General features: G+C 36.8%; 1 protein-coding gene across 1 annotated transcript in view; it reads right to left on the bottom strand.

The window, feature by feature from the left end:
* The window catches only part of LOC146739244 (myosin heavy chain, non-muscle-like), a 33128-nt gene that overhangs the window by 9620 nt on the left and 9127 nt on the right, over positions 1 to 14381 (bottom strand). The gene's annotated exons all lie outside the window — the stretch shown is intronic.

Below are 14381 nucleotides of genomic sequence, written 5' to 3'. Positions count from 1 at the left end.
TAAATTTATTTTACCTCATAAGAGATGTGTGAACCATAAACTGAATTTAGAATGGTGATCATAAAATGTAATATTCACAAACGACCACTGTATTACCCCGCCCCACAACCAACTGTACATAGCCAAGCAGTTTGCCTTTACCATACTTTACATGTAAATATTTCTCACAGAATTTCCTTTCCAACAAGCAAACATTAAACCACTGAATAACAGGAAATAAGAAGCCAGTTTCCTGTTCACTACAGACATACAATGTACTACCATTCTAATGCAATAATTATAAACATTGTTTATTATCAATAAATAGATGCCTATACCATATTTGCTTTATTTGTAACACGGGTGAGGCGTGTCATTTTAGTTATCCAGTATTTAAAATTTTTGATATGCATTTGTATTAGAGATGTAAAAAAAACAAACATGTGTTTTATTAATTATATACTTCTATAATTGAGAGAATATGGTATCTTTGAGAATCTTGCATATTATTAGGTCCTGAAAATAAATATTTAGGAGACTGACGAATGGAATGAAAAGAGCGAACAGTGTTTCTATATGGTAGATTGGTTCATGAATAAGAATTTTTAATACAAAATAGAAAAAAAAAAATCACTTTGAAATCTACATGCCACTTATTATTAATTGAAATTTTTAAGAATACATTAACTAGGGAGTGTAATTTTGGTTGTAAATTAGGGCAGGTATTTTTATATCAGTACTATAGGGGGGTATAAGGTTACTCAGGTGAGCTGTATGGAATGCACTCAAGAATGTCTATGGTAATGTGGCACAGTCCAAGACATTGTTTTTATTGCCATTCCAAATACTTGCACTCACACAATAGACAAGGTATGGCATTTTTTCCATCAGATGTTACGGTGGTTTTAGGGGCATATCAAGCTAGACACATTACTGTGTCTGAGTAGGGTACACAAGTAAAGCGCAACATTTATGGTGCCATCAACTTTATAGTGATACATTACAACACATGGGTTTGCTGAAATATTTCACAGCATCAAAATAAGAAAATCCTTATTTTGGTGAAATTTGAAGTTTATTTTATGCAAGTGAGTTTGAAATTAAAAACTAAATTAGCTGTGGTCATTCCACAAATGTCATTTTATATATCATGTACTTTGTTCTATGTAGTAAATGACTAGTACATAGTTGTAAAAAGAAAATGAAAACTTGTGTAATTTTTCACATCTTCATTTTATATAATTCCACTACAATTACAAAAAATAAAGAGTTGATCATACAATTCTTTCAAGACTTAACATGTAAATAACATTTCCTTGACAAATAAATTGAGAATTGACTTTACAGGCAAAATCCAAAATGGCTTCCACAATTTCCATGCCAACAACCTCACGCCTTGGTACAGATAGCAGGCTATTGTCACTGATAAATAAAGCACCAACAGTTTCTCAGTAAAATTATGGGAAAGCTTTATAGAGTTGGCAGCTGTTTGTCAACTGCAATTATCTTAAGAATGAGATGTCAACACTGTGTACCCAGCCGTCTCAAAGGTCAGAGCAATCTACTGCTCAATAGTCAATATACCAGTTTTTGAAATATTTAACTTGAAGGGAAGATCCAAAAAACCAGCTGAACTTTGTCAGGTATCCAACTGTAGGATACATTACATGACAACAGAAGCACTCTACCTACAACTACTGACATGCTTTCACTATCACACGATCATGTACCGCTGAATAGCAGTTAAAGTTAATTTCCCTCAGAAGAACTCAATGAGAATAATACGCTAAGTTGCTTCCAGAATCAAGTTTTATTCTCAACAATTAACCATAACAAACCCATTAAACAATGACCTCTGTGCTCAACACTATGGCTACCTTAACAAAACAAACATTCTGCAGTAAGTCAATACCCCTGGAAGTCAAGATCCCAAATAAATTACAAGCATTAACAGTACAAGTGTAGATTCTTGAGTTTCATTTACCAAAATTTCTAATGAGCAGCATTCCAATATCTACTATTCCCTGTCTCTCTAACACTAGTAAATAAAATATGTTTAAGTACTATACAAGTATACAGTGCTGGGTCAATGGCTGGGGCAACTCATCACTTTTACAACAAATATGATAGAAGTTTTTTCAGTAACCTAGCTCTTTAGGACCATCAAACATGGTGCCAGAAAAGTCAGACTTGAGAACAGAACACCTGTAATCTCCTCAATTCAACTTCAAATGTAGACCACAATCTAGCCATGGCAATGTGTTATTGAGATCAGCATTTCCTTCAAAACAACAACCTAGTCGGGAGATGGGGCCTTAATTTTGCAGCCTGATGCACTTACTTTTAAACAATTCAATTACTCTAGACATAACAATCCTTACTCAACTAGAATTCATCAGTTTGGACATCGAAATGAGAGTGGCAATGGGACAATACACATTGGTGTGGTGATGAAGGATGGATGTTTAAATAGTCATTATCACATCACTCATCAATCATACTGATGCTTAACCCCAGTGTACATGTATGGTATGAATTACAGCTGCTATCCTGCTGTCTATATTATCACTAACACACAACTAATTGAGACACCAATTATAGTGGCCTCAATTAGCATAGAGCATTTATTTCAGGAGACAAATTTTTGCAAATTTTATGAGCCAATGAAAGTCAGTGAAAATGTCAGTGTAAGTGCAATACAATCCTGAAATCAAGAAAATATCTAGCAGTGAAAATTAAATGGTTTAAAGTACATATTAAAGAGTATTAACATCATAATTGCTTCACTACTTTTATTTTTAATATTTTAACATTAATAGAAAATAGGAGACAAGTCATCATTTAATATTATAAATATTCAAGTATGTCATGTAAGGTACAAAAAAAAAATGAAGGAAAATATTTGTTTTATACTTTGTGTTTGAATTTAGGCTACTGTTTGGTCGGCAAATACGGTGAGCAGTAAAATCATGAATAAAATACAATTTGTTTAAAGAACAATAACGCTGACGAGACAGTAAATAGAGCCACACCCTAAAAAATGCAGACAAGTATACATGTACTTCATGCCATCTACATATTGTGTATATTCTTAGTATGCAGGTCACCAACCAAGCTGTAACCTTGTGTTGGGGGTCATACATATAGGTCATACACCAACTAACTAGTCATATACATGCAACAAGTTTGTTACCCAGTGACTTGGTAGTGATAAGATCTGATCGACGCTTCTACATATACCAAAAGGTACACTTAATTGCCAACAGCAAAATACTTTGTGCACAGATACTGAAAAACAGAGCTAACTTCTCCATGTGAACAAAGTCTGCATATCTGAATGTATTATTTTAATGTCAATCAGGAGAACAGTGGGACACACCTTGGTAATCTAGCTGCCTATAATCAGCATAACAGGAACAATGTATACATTACGAATACTCAAATAATGCTAGTATTTTTTTCAGCTACCCTGTATTTTTGCTAATTAATTCAAGGAGGTTTAGGCTAAACCGAATTGATTTGAAGTCATCGACTTCTTGCTTTAATAATTATGGATAGGATATCGAAAATTGGGGGAGGGGGAACCAGGCAAAGATATCTTTCCTAATATTGATATGATAAATAATATTTATAATAGTTTTCCATTATATACAATAGGAAGTTTTTCCCATAATGCACTGCATATATGTGCGGTAATGTGCTCAGTAGTGTATTATTTGAATTCAGCCTGAACTTTCAATGAGAATGTTTGCATTGAATTAGTTAAGATGCTGCCTATGCACTGTTGTCAAGTTTGCATTTGGGTATTTCTAGGTGCTCTAGAATAATCTGAGATTTAAAGTTAAGATAACCCATGTTACAGATTAAAATTGATTTTTTAGGATATATCAATTCCAAAGAAAAACAGAATATACACAACAGATAACCAGAATTATTTTATGACAATGGAGAAAACAGTTCTTTTTAGCCAACATTTTGTAGTTTTATGTGCATGAATACCTTCCTCATTTTTCAGTTCAGAGGTTAGCAAAGTGGGCACCCATACAAACAGGAAAGGGGAGGGTAGGTACGAAATGCTTATTAGGCATCAGCATGCTCTATTAAATGAGTAGGATCATGTAATGTTTGGTGAGTAAACACTGCAACCAATCAGAATCTAAAATTCATATATGAAGTAGCCACACACTCCAATACAGAGAAACCACGCCATGGCTGGCAATGTTTAACCGAGGCAGGTTTCACACTCAACTGACTAGCGTACCATTCCATGGCACCTATAATAGCTAAAGTCATCCCAACTATTTACAATAAACCTAGTCACCATTCATATCCAAATCAAGGACTACAAGGTAATATAAGCATGGGGACCTACAAAAGAAAACCTGCAAGAATTCAGAAACAAATGCCTCAGAGCCACAAAACATCCTAGAGTTCCAACAGTAGTCACAAAGGGACCTTTTCAAACTGGCCTAGGACTACGAACTCTGTGGTTCATTCAGACGCATTTGACAGCGTAGAACAGTGGCGCTATTGTACACACTGAACATTGACCTGTCCTGATGGCAGAATATGCAAGATCTGCTACACCATACCATACCTAGGTTAGATAACGCTCCAGACAGGTACGCTCTACTGTCAAATAACCTGTATTATAGATTCATTTATAAAGGTTAAATAACAACATTGATCAAACAAAGTGATTTTGGGGGTAGGACATGCATCATGATTTCTCAAGTTTAGGCATAGAATAATTGACTATTAACAGCTACAAAATTGTAAAACATTCAAGATTGAAGACTGGGCTCAGAACAGAACGCTGCTCTGACAACAGAAGTCAAATAAATAAACAATAAAGAAATTGTCAATTCAACAATTGCACCAAAAAGAGTAGAAATGAAAGGCACCATGGTTACCACGTCATTTTCTAATATTAATATGCAATTACTTAATTTGCTTATCAAAATATTAAGGCACCCACTCGACACGAGTAACGCTGCCCATCCTAACTGCTAATCAGGACTCAGTAGGTATTAAATTTGCCAGGCTAGCCTGCCTGAATCGGGAAAACAGAAGACTGAAACCGATTAGATGATTCATGTATGTAAGTACATTATGTAGAATCATAAGATACGCTTCAAATAACAACTGTGTTAAGAAATATATCTTTAAACTCATCTTCAATACACAATATGCTGACTAAGCAATTTTGATAAGACACAAGTTATAACTACTAAATTAATTTTATTATGAAATAGTTGCCTCCTAATTTCTGCCTGCTGATAACATCAATCACGGTCAGACAGGGCGGTCAAACAAAGGTTAATATAAACCATAAAATCAGTATCATATATGTAATAGTATTGACTACTATGCAACTCAACATTCCAATACTTGTGCAGCCATTTTCGTCAGATATTTGCCCCACTATTAGGAAGCAAGGTAATATTTTAAGCAGTGTGATAAATTTTAATACATCATACATACAAGTAAACACAGACATAATGTAATGGTGCAAAGGGCAAATTTCCAACATGTCGACTGATGTGTCTAGGCTAAAGAACGGAAATGTACATAGTTTTAGTGATTAGCAGTTGTCAATCTGCCTCAAAAAATGGACGACGTACACAGCAAGGTAATAAATTATTAATTTATTTAGGTAATTAATTGCTTTTCAAATTACCAATCTGATCAGACACACTCTGTTGTTGGGCAGAAACTGCGCAAATAATAACAAAAACAACCATATTCTAAATATTTGTTCTGGCATTTATTATCTAGCAAATAAGTAAGGCAGGGATGGTATCAATATAACAAACTCTGTAAAAGAAATCCATGCATCAAGGTTCTTCATTCCCCTCTTGGATCAACATGGTAGCAACCCTCGACCTTTAGCTAATTATTTATTTTTTAGTCATATACAAACTAGATTCTAAGAATTGAGATGTCTTAAACTCAGACAAACAACCAGAGCAGATACCACTATAGTGATGCCAGGTTGGCAAGAATACACATCTTAAATTCAGAGAGACAACCACAGCATACACCACTATAGTGATGCCAGGTTGGCAAGAATACACATCTTAAATTCAGAGAGACAACCACAGCATACACCACTATAGTGATACCAAGTTGGCAAGAATATACGTCTTAAATTCAGAGAGACAACCACAGCATACACCACTATAGTGATACCAAGTTGGCAAGAATACACGTCTTAAATTCAGAGAGACAACCACAGCATACACCACTATAGTGATACCAAGTTGGCAAGAATACACGTCTTAAATTCAGAGAGACAACCACAGCATACACCACTATAGTGATACCAAGTTGGCAAGAATATACGTCTTAAATTCAGAGAGTAATTGAGTGAGACATCCAGAGCATACACCACTATAGTGATACCAAGTTGGCAAGAATACATACTGGTGAACAATCTGTACATTGTTATATTTCTGGAGAAGCATGTGGTGTGAGAAGAATCAAGACAGGATGCTACACATTCCAATTAGATGACATGATACATGAAATGGGTCTGGAAATCCAGTCAATGGGACAATACATCGCCCACCCCACCTTCAACCTAAATGTAGACTACCAACACAGCAGTAGAAAATGCACAAACAGCCAAGATAAGATAATAATGTCTTATTTAACTGGTTTATGTGAGGAATGCAATAATGCAATAAACAACCCAACCACAAAGGCTATACAACATTCACTGAAAGGGCAGAACCCTAACATTAAAATGTGGAATGCCTTGCTGTTTTAGGGTTTCAACAAGAAACACAGAATTTACAAGACAAGGAGTGAAAAAAAAAATAACCATTACTTGTGATGCAAGTATTTCAACAACCTTGAGGAAACTAGCTGTCAGTGGGAAAAGAATACTGTGAATCTCATCAAAGAATGTAGCTTGATGTCAAATGAAAACACAACCAGATATCTCCGTAATTGACTATTTAGTCTAATTCTTGTGACAACAGCTGATAAGTTGAAGGTGACCTTACAAGAAATACCATTGAAATACTTTGCTATGAACTCATTGTCAAGCTTACAATAAGCTCTGGACTAGAAATCACAAACTGGGCCATGGGAAAAATAAACTAGCTTCAGCAATATCAGGGACAGACCAATTAATTGTGGGTGGGAAAGAAGGGTTTGAAGTCACGGAGACAACTCATTTTTACTTCAGCTATTAACGGGAACTTTCATAACTCCATTTATTGGTGGGCAGACGGGTCACGACTCGCACATAGCAGAATGCGTAATTGCACAGTAATATATGCAAATGAGTGCAATCCATATAAAGGCCAAACAATATAGAGAACTACAGGCACCTAAGATGAAAACCATCAAATTGTAATTAATAAGAATATAAATAGAAAATGAAACAAGTGGAAAAAAAAAAGTATATGTATTACATGAATGACAACTGCATCAGATGATAGCATTAGTTGCATGCACAGGAAGAGTTATTATTAAAGCATGTCACCATGCTTCCATGTAAATCATTCACAAAACAATCCATTTCCTTTCAATAATTAACACATCTCCAGCTAGGAAATAAACCATGTACTCAATAAATCTTGATTTCCTGGAATAAAGTTAAATATCAAACATAGATAAAAATTCAAGTATTCTCCACTAACAAGAATTATTATCGAATCCAAGTAACCAAAGTTCAATATTCACTGATTCAATTTATAACATGATAAATAATCATTTGAAGAGAAATTATTTAATGTCTGAGATTTCACTCTGATCTGGGAGAGTAAATCATGTTTTCGTCCATTTGTAAACAATTGGGAGATAATTTCTGTTTAGAATGACAACTGACATCAGTGTAGGAAATTTGTCCAGATTACATACCAGACATCAGGGCTGGTAACTTTCAAAAGTTACAAGCCCTGCTAAAATGTTACCAGTCCCGCACATTTTTTCAATTATTTTCGCACACACACACACACAAATAAACACAAGTTGTATACAATATACTATGCACGGTTTATTTTAACAACAAAGTAGCTGTAGAGAACATGCATATTCAGAACATGATATATCAGACGTCTGTGTCACTGTTGCTCTCGGCTAGATCAGAAAAATCTGAACCATAGTCAGAATCTAATCCAGCTACCAAATGAGCATCACCATCACCATCTGTTTCAGCTTCTGCAACTTCCTCCTCATCAAGTGCTTCAGCAGCTCTCTGCTGCTCTACTGCTTCATCTACTGCCTGTATAGCACTCAACTTCTTTCTCCTCTGTCCTTCCATAAAACTTGGTTTTTTAAAAAAATTAGTACCGGTATTTATTGATTTTCAGCTCCCAAGTGACTGTGGGTGGAGCATTCTTTGCGTCGAATATCGATTTTGCTTGTTTATGACCAATTGACATTTCATGGCATGTGAGGGCATCATGTCTTAAATTGGTACAGCCGGTTACAAACGATCCCTTTCCGTACTTACGGAGTTTGTCTGGTATTTTGCGGTTTGATAACAGCCCGTAAATAGCCCAGCAGATACGGCAATACACCGTATGATTACCGGTGTCATCGGTGACTAGCCCTGCGTACAGTGCTGTGTGTACGGGGACGCGTTCGGTTGATAGATGTCCCCACCACAGCCCTGCGTACCTCCATAGACAAAGTACGGGACTTTGAAAAATATAATTTTTTTAATGAAATAACATGCCCAGGTACCAAAAATGATGATCGATCACCAGATATATCCAGAACTCCCAGTTCGGAGTCCAATTGTGGATGGAATCGGCTACTTTGCCCTAAAAACAAACACATTCTCTTGCGTGAATGAAATTAAAAATGGCGGCGTTTGGTGGATAATTCCTCCGGTATCAACGCGTTTACATTTTGTCCGTCTTTACTAGTCGCTTTTTAAAGACATTTCAAGTTTCAGATAACTTTGTAATGGTTGTTACGGATAACTATCGTCATTTCAACCGATTTCGGCTGGGAAACTACTTATTTTTAACTTGCGCACCAATTACGGTGCGCTCCCCAACTTTGTCTATGGAGGTACGCAGGGCTGTGGTTGGGACATCTATCAACCGAACGCGTCCCCGTAAACACAGCACTGTACGCAGGGCTACATCGGTGACCAGCCATTCTTTGAACTCCGTCTTCCAGCTTGGAACGATTTTGCGAGTACGTTTTGACTGGTCATACTCCTTATTTGCCGCAATTCTATCGATGCTTGACTTCTGTTTCTTTGTTGGAGGGTCTATCCCCAAAAAACGATACATGTTGTACGCGAAATGAAAACTTTGTAAACAAACTACTCAACGATAGAACTGGTCAGGGGTCACCGGAAGTGTCACTGCACCATGGGAGATAGGACCTGACCCGAGGTCACGTACCTATTATTATGTTAATAAGTCAATGGATTCCGTGTTGTGGGTTGAGAATGCGTGTCGGCAAGTCACGATGTGCGACGGCAATGCAATATTTTCATAGTTTTGGCTGATCACGTTTCTGTTTAAAATGTTTGGAGCACATATAAAGAATGGTAGCTTGTTTTTATTTTAATTTCGGCGGAAGAATGTGGTAACATGTTACCCGACCACCGGACAGGGAAGTTTGAAATCCAACCAGTCCGATACGAAAGTTACCCGTCTCGGGCGTGCGGACGGGCAGGAATTTCCTACACTGCTGACATGTATTCTTTATTCCCAAACAGGATGATAAATAATCTACAGAATCTTACTACTGTGGACATTTAAATTTTTCACTCCCGACCGTATGAACGCATTGGAGATAATCTCCTGTTAATCCGTGGAGGAGAAGTAGTTCGGCTCCGATAGAATGCTGCCGTGTGAATATAGCAATTGATTCATCTGTATTCTCCTGATCTTAATAAGATTTGCATGCAGTAAGCCTTGCTTAATTACGGAACATAAATGACAAGATGTCAAATAAACTCAACAAGATCAACTGACCAAACAGACAAAGACAGATCATGACAGACTCTGTGGATATAAGCTTTGACCTAACTTATGTATTAATGCTTATTTGTAACATAATTGGAAATTAGAGCAAACCGAACAATGTTACTGGTGGTGGTGTACATACACCACTTACCACATAAATACTTAATTTCAAATCTATTAAATTTTGTGGTACTTGTGTGCCTTTCCTACATCTGGGGTGACCCATTTGGTGGACACATAATATTAGTACAAGTGGAACTAGTTAAATATGACTGACTTGTGTTATGACTTACTAGTAGACCTTCATAAGTTTATAGTATATGCTGGTTAATTTACCATTAATGCAATAATAAATACTACTGTGGAACTCTGGAATTAATTTTCGCTGAAAAGGCTTTTGGGCGTTTTGTATGGAATTTATTTCCACTGTTTTTTGATGAGTTTAATGTGAAATATAGGAAAAAAAGTATATTCGCTGGTTTTTATTTTCACGGAATCATCCCTTCAGCGAAAATAAATTCCAAGCGAAAATAAAGTATTCTACAGTATTACTTTTCATGATAATTAGAAATTTATTGTTTAGCACAAGTATACTAATATATCCACCACCTAGGTGCCACGTCCTAATCTGCAACTGAAGAGTTATCAGTAAAAATATCTTGATTTCAAACTATAACAAATGTCAATCACCAATAACCTCTGACCTCTAACCTGCAGAGCAAGGTTGTTTCCACAATTAAAATGAGAAGTATAGTTTGAACAATCATATTGTAAATTGCAATGTTAATTAGTTTCCTAATTGTGGTTGATTATTGACAGCAAATAGTGTTCACCACAGAATGTTAGTGAAATTTCATTGAATAAATGGCCTTATAATCCAGTCACGCTTGGGACCCTTCTTTGTCACCAAGGATTGTCTCTTTCAAACAGATTTCAAAAGATCTGTTCATACTGCCCATCCTTAGTAGACTTGTTTATGTCATGATACGTACAAACCAGTATACCAGGAATTTACTTAATAAAAAATCATTGGTTACACAAGATTTATTTTGTATTTTTCATCTCCTCACAACCTATAAAGTACTGATTGTTTATTAGCTGTTCTTATTTCTCAAAATCTCTTTAAAGACTTTTTCTAAGTGTAAAAACAAACAAGTGTTCTGGGATAACCAGGTAGTCAAAACAGCAACTTATTTTCTTTGATAAGCTACATGTACATTCCACCGCAGACAGATATAATATAAATATCACTAATTTCAATACATGCTTAGAATTTCGTTTTGCAAATTTGATAATTTAATTACATGTATTTTACTTGAAAAGACAACGTCGACTAGGGAGTACAAATGTTTATTGAGAATTAGCAGATCTCTTTTTATTCTCGGGATAACAAATAAATTCAAACATTTATACATATGACATGCATTACATTTTTGTGCTCCAGGATCACTTGAACACAACTGTTCTCAAAACACTACGGTAATTTATTTAATATTGTTTCAAAATAAACTTTTCAATCTAAATTTATAGTTGAAATCAATTATTTTTAAAAGCAGCAATAATTTGTTTCTGATGGGGTCTGTCCTATCAAATTTATGTTCTCAGGAAAGCGACTTTCATATAAGTAAACATGAAATGTATTTTTAGTTACTGACATTATCAAGTTACAGTGGAGTATATGTGTATGAACCAAATGCCTTGTCAGAACAAAGCAAGGTATAGATAGTATTTAAATGTGAGTGCCACCTGCATCATGGTCATCCCATTCACATTTACGACTAAATCAATTATCCGAAGAAATGTGTAGATGTATACATCACACTACACATTCACGATTTCTCTTCTCTCCTCTTTGTGCATGATAACCTCTATCGTGTGTATCTGTACAACACTGGCCTGCCCTAGGACATGGTATCTGTAAACACTAGCAAGGGCATGGGTTACCTCAAAACAGGCAAGCCCTCTCTCTACACTTGGCTGATTTTAACAATGCAACCAAAATATTAGTGAGGCTTCCTTTTTTGAAACAAAAAGGGGGTCCCACATTATATACACACAGGGATTGCATTGACCCCCATATTTTGCTTCCCGGACTCCAATTATTGAAGAGAGACCCAGTTTTTCAGGCAAGCTGGGGTCCAATCTCTAATAAGGTTATCCAGGATAAAATTTCTATTTCTTAAAATTGTGTAAGTGGGACTTGTCTTGCCGAGACACTAGCACAAACCCAGTTACACAAGAAGTTGCAATTTCTCAGTATATTCACGACAAAATCATTAAAACATTACATGCTGGGACCAGTTAGATTTATGACATGCCACGCCCCTGCCATAATAAATTTATGTGACATTCAGTATGTAATTTATGCAAATAGTCTCATGATAAAAACCCAGGGATCAATAAAATAACTATTGCATCAATTCCTGTACAATACAATCATACAATGACAACAGCTGACAACTGCCATCAACAAAACGTTGCTTAATAAATATAACTGTCTATGTCAATTCTATTTATAAATTGGTAACACACACCACGATAATGACTGACAGGAGTAAGTGTTGACACATGCAAGTATTATGCTCAGTTAACATATAAAAATAATTTTATTTTTGATTTGTCGAGCCAATAGTAAAGCAATTAGTTCTAAATGTCTCTGGTGATGCCTCCAGTGTACTGCAATTGGTAGAGGATTGATGCCTGCAGTGTACTTCAATTGGTAGAGAATTGATTGCCTCCAGTGTACTGCAATTGGTAGAGAATTGATGCCTCCAGTGTACTGCAATTGGTAGAGGATTGATGCCTCCAATGTACTGCAATTGCTACAGGATTGGTGTCTCCAGTGTACTGCAATTGGTAGAGAATTGATGCCTCCAGTGTACTGCAATTGGTAGAGAATTGATGCCTCCAGTGTACTGCAATTGGTAGAGGATTGATGCCTCCAGTGTACTGCAATTGGTAGAGAATTGATGCCTCCAGTGTACTGCAATTGGTAGAGAATTGATGCCTCCAGTGTACTGCAATTGGTAGAGAATTGATGCCTCCAGTGTACTGCAATTGGTAGAGGATTGATGCCTCCAATGTACTGCAATTGGTAGAGGATTGATGCCTCCAATGTACTGCAATTGGTTGAGGATTGATGCCTCCAGTGTACTGCAATTGGTAGAGAATTGATGCCTCCAGTGTACTGCAATTGGTAGAGAATTGATGCCTCCAGTGTACTGCAATTGGTAGAGAATTGATGCCTCCAGTGTACTGCAATTGGTAGAGGATTGATGCCTCCAATGTACTGCAATTGGTAGAGGATTGATGCCTCCAATGTACTGCAATTGGTAGAGAATTGATGCCTCCAGTGTACTGCAATTGGTAGAGGATTTGATGCCTCTAGTGTACTGCAATTGGTAGAGAATTGATGCCTCCAATGTACTGCAATTGCTAGAGGATGGATGCCTCTAGTGTACAGTGTACTGCAATTGGTGAAGGATTGATACCTCCAATGTACTGCAATTGGTTGAGGATTGATGCTGCCCGTGTAATACAATTGGTAGAGGATTGATGCCTCCAATGTACTGCAATTGCTAGAGGATTGGTGTCTCCAGTGTACTGCAATTGGTAGAGAATTGATGCCTCCAGTGTACTGCAATTGGTAGAGGATTGATTCCTCCAATGTACTGCAATTGGTTGAGGATTGATGCCTCCAGTGTACTGCAATTGGTAGAGGATTGGTGCCTCCAGTGCACTGCAATTGGTAGAGGATTGGTGCCTCCAGTGCACTGCGATTGGTACAGGATTGGTGCCTCCAGTGCACTGCGATTGGTAGAGGATTGGTGCCTCCAGTGCACTGCAATTGGTAGATGATTGATGCCTCCAATGTACTGCAATTGGTAGAGGATTGATGCCTCCAATGTACTGCAATTGGTAGAGGATTGATGCCTCCAGTGTACTGCAATTTGTAGAGTATTGATGCCTCCAATATACTGCAATTGGTAGAGGATTGATGCCTCCAGTGTACTTCAATTGGTAGAGAATTGATGCCTCCAGTGTACTTCAATTGGTAGAGAATTGATGCCTCCAGTGTACTGCAATTGGTAGACGATTGATGCCTCCAGTGTACTGCAATTGGTAGAGGATTGATGCCTCCAGTGTACTTCAATTGGTAGAGAATTGATGCCTCCAGTGTACTGCAATTGGTAGAGGATTGATGCCTGCAGTGTACTTCAATTGGTAGAGAATTGATTGCCTCCAGTGTACTGCAATTGGTAGAGGATTGATGGCTCCAATGTACTGCAATTGCTACAGGATTGGTGTCTCCAGTGTACTGCAATTGGTAGAGAATTGATGCCTCCAGTGTACTGCAATTGGTAGAGAATTGATGCCTCCAGTGTACTGCAATTGGTAGAGGATTGATGCCTCCAATGTACTGCAATTGGTAGAGGATTGATGCCTCCAATGTACTGC

This window comes from Saccoglossus kowalevskii, chromosome 8 (genome assembly GCF_978046115.1).
Source record: "Saccoglossus kowalevskii chromosome 8, keSacKowa6.1, whole genome shotgun sequence".
Lineage (NCBI taxonomy): Eukaryota > Metazoa > Hemichordata > Enteropneusta > Harrimaniidae > Saccoglossus > Saccoglossus kowalevskii.
The sequence above is the reverse complement of the archived record's forward strand: the minus strand, read 5'-3'. Positions and strand labels throughout refer to the sequence as shown.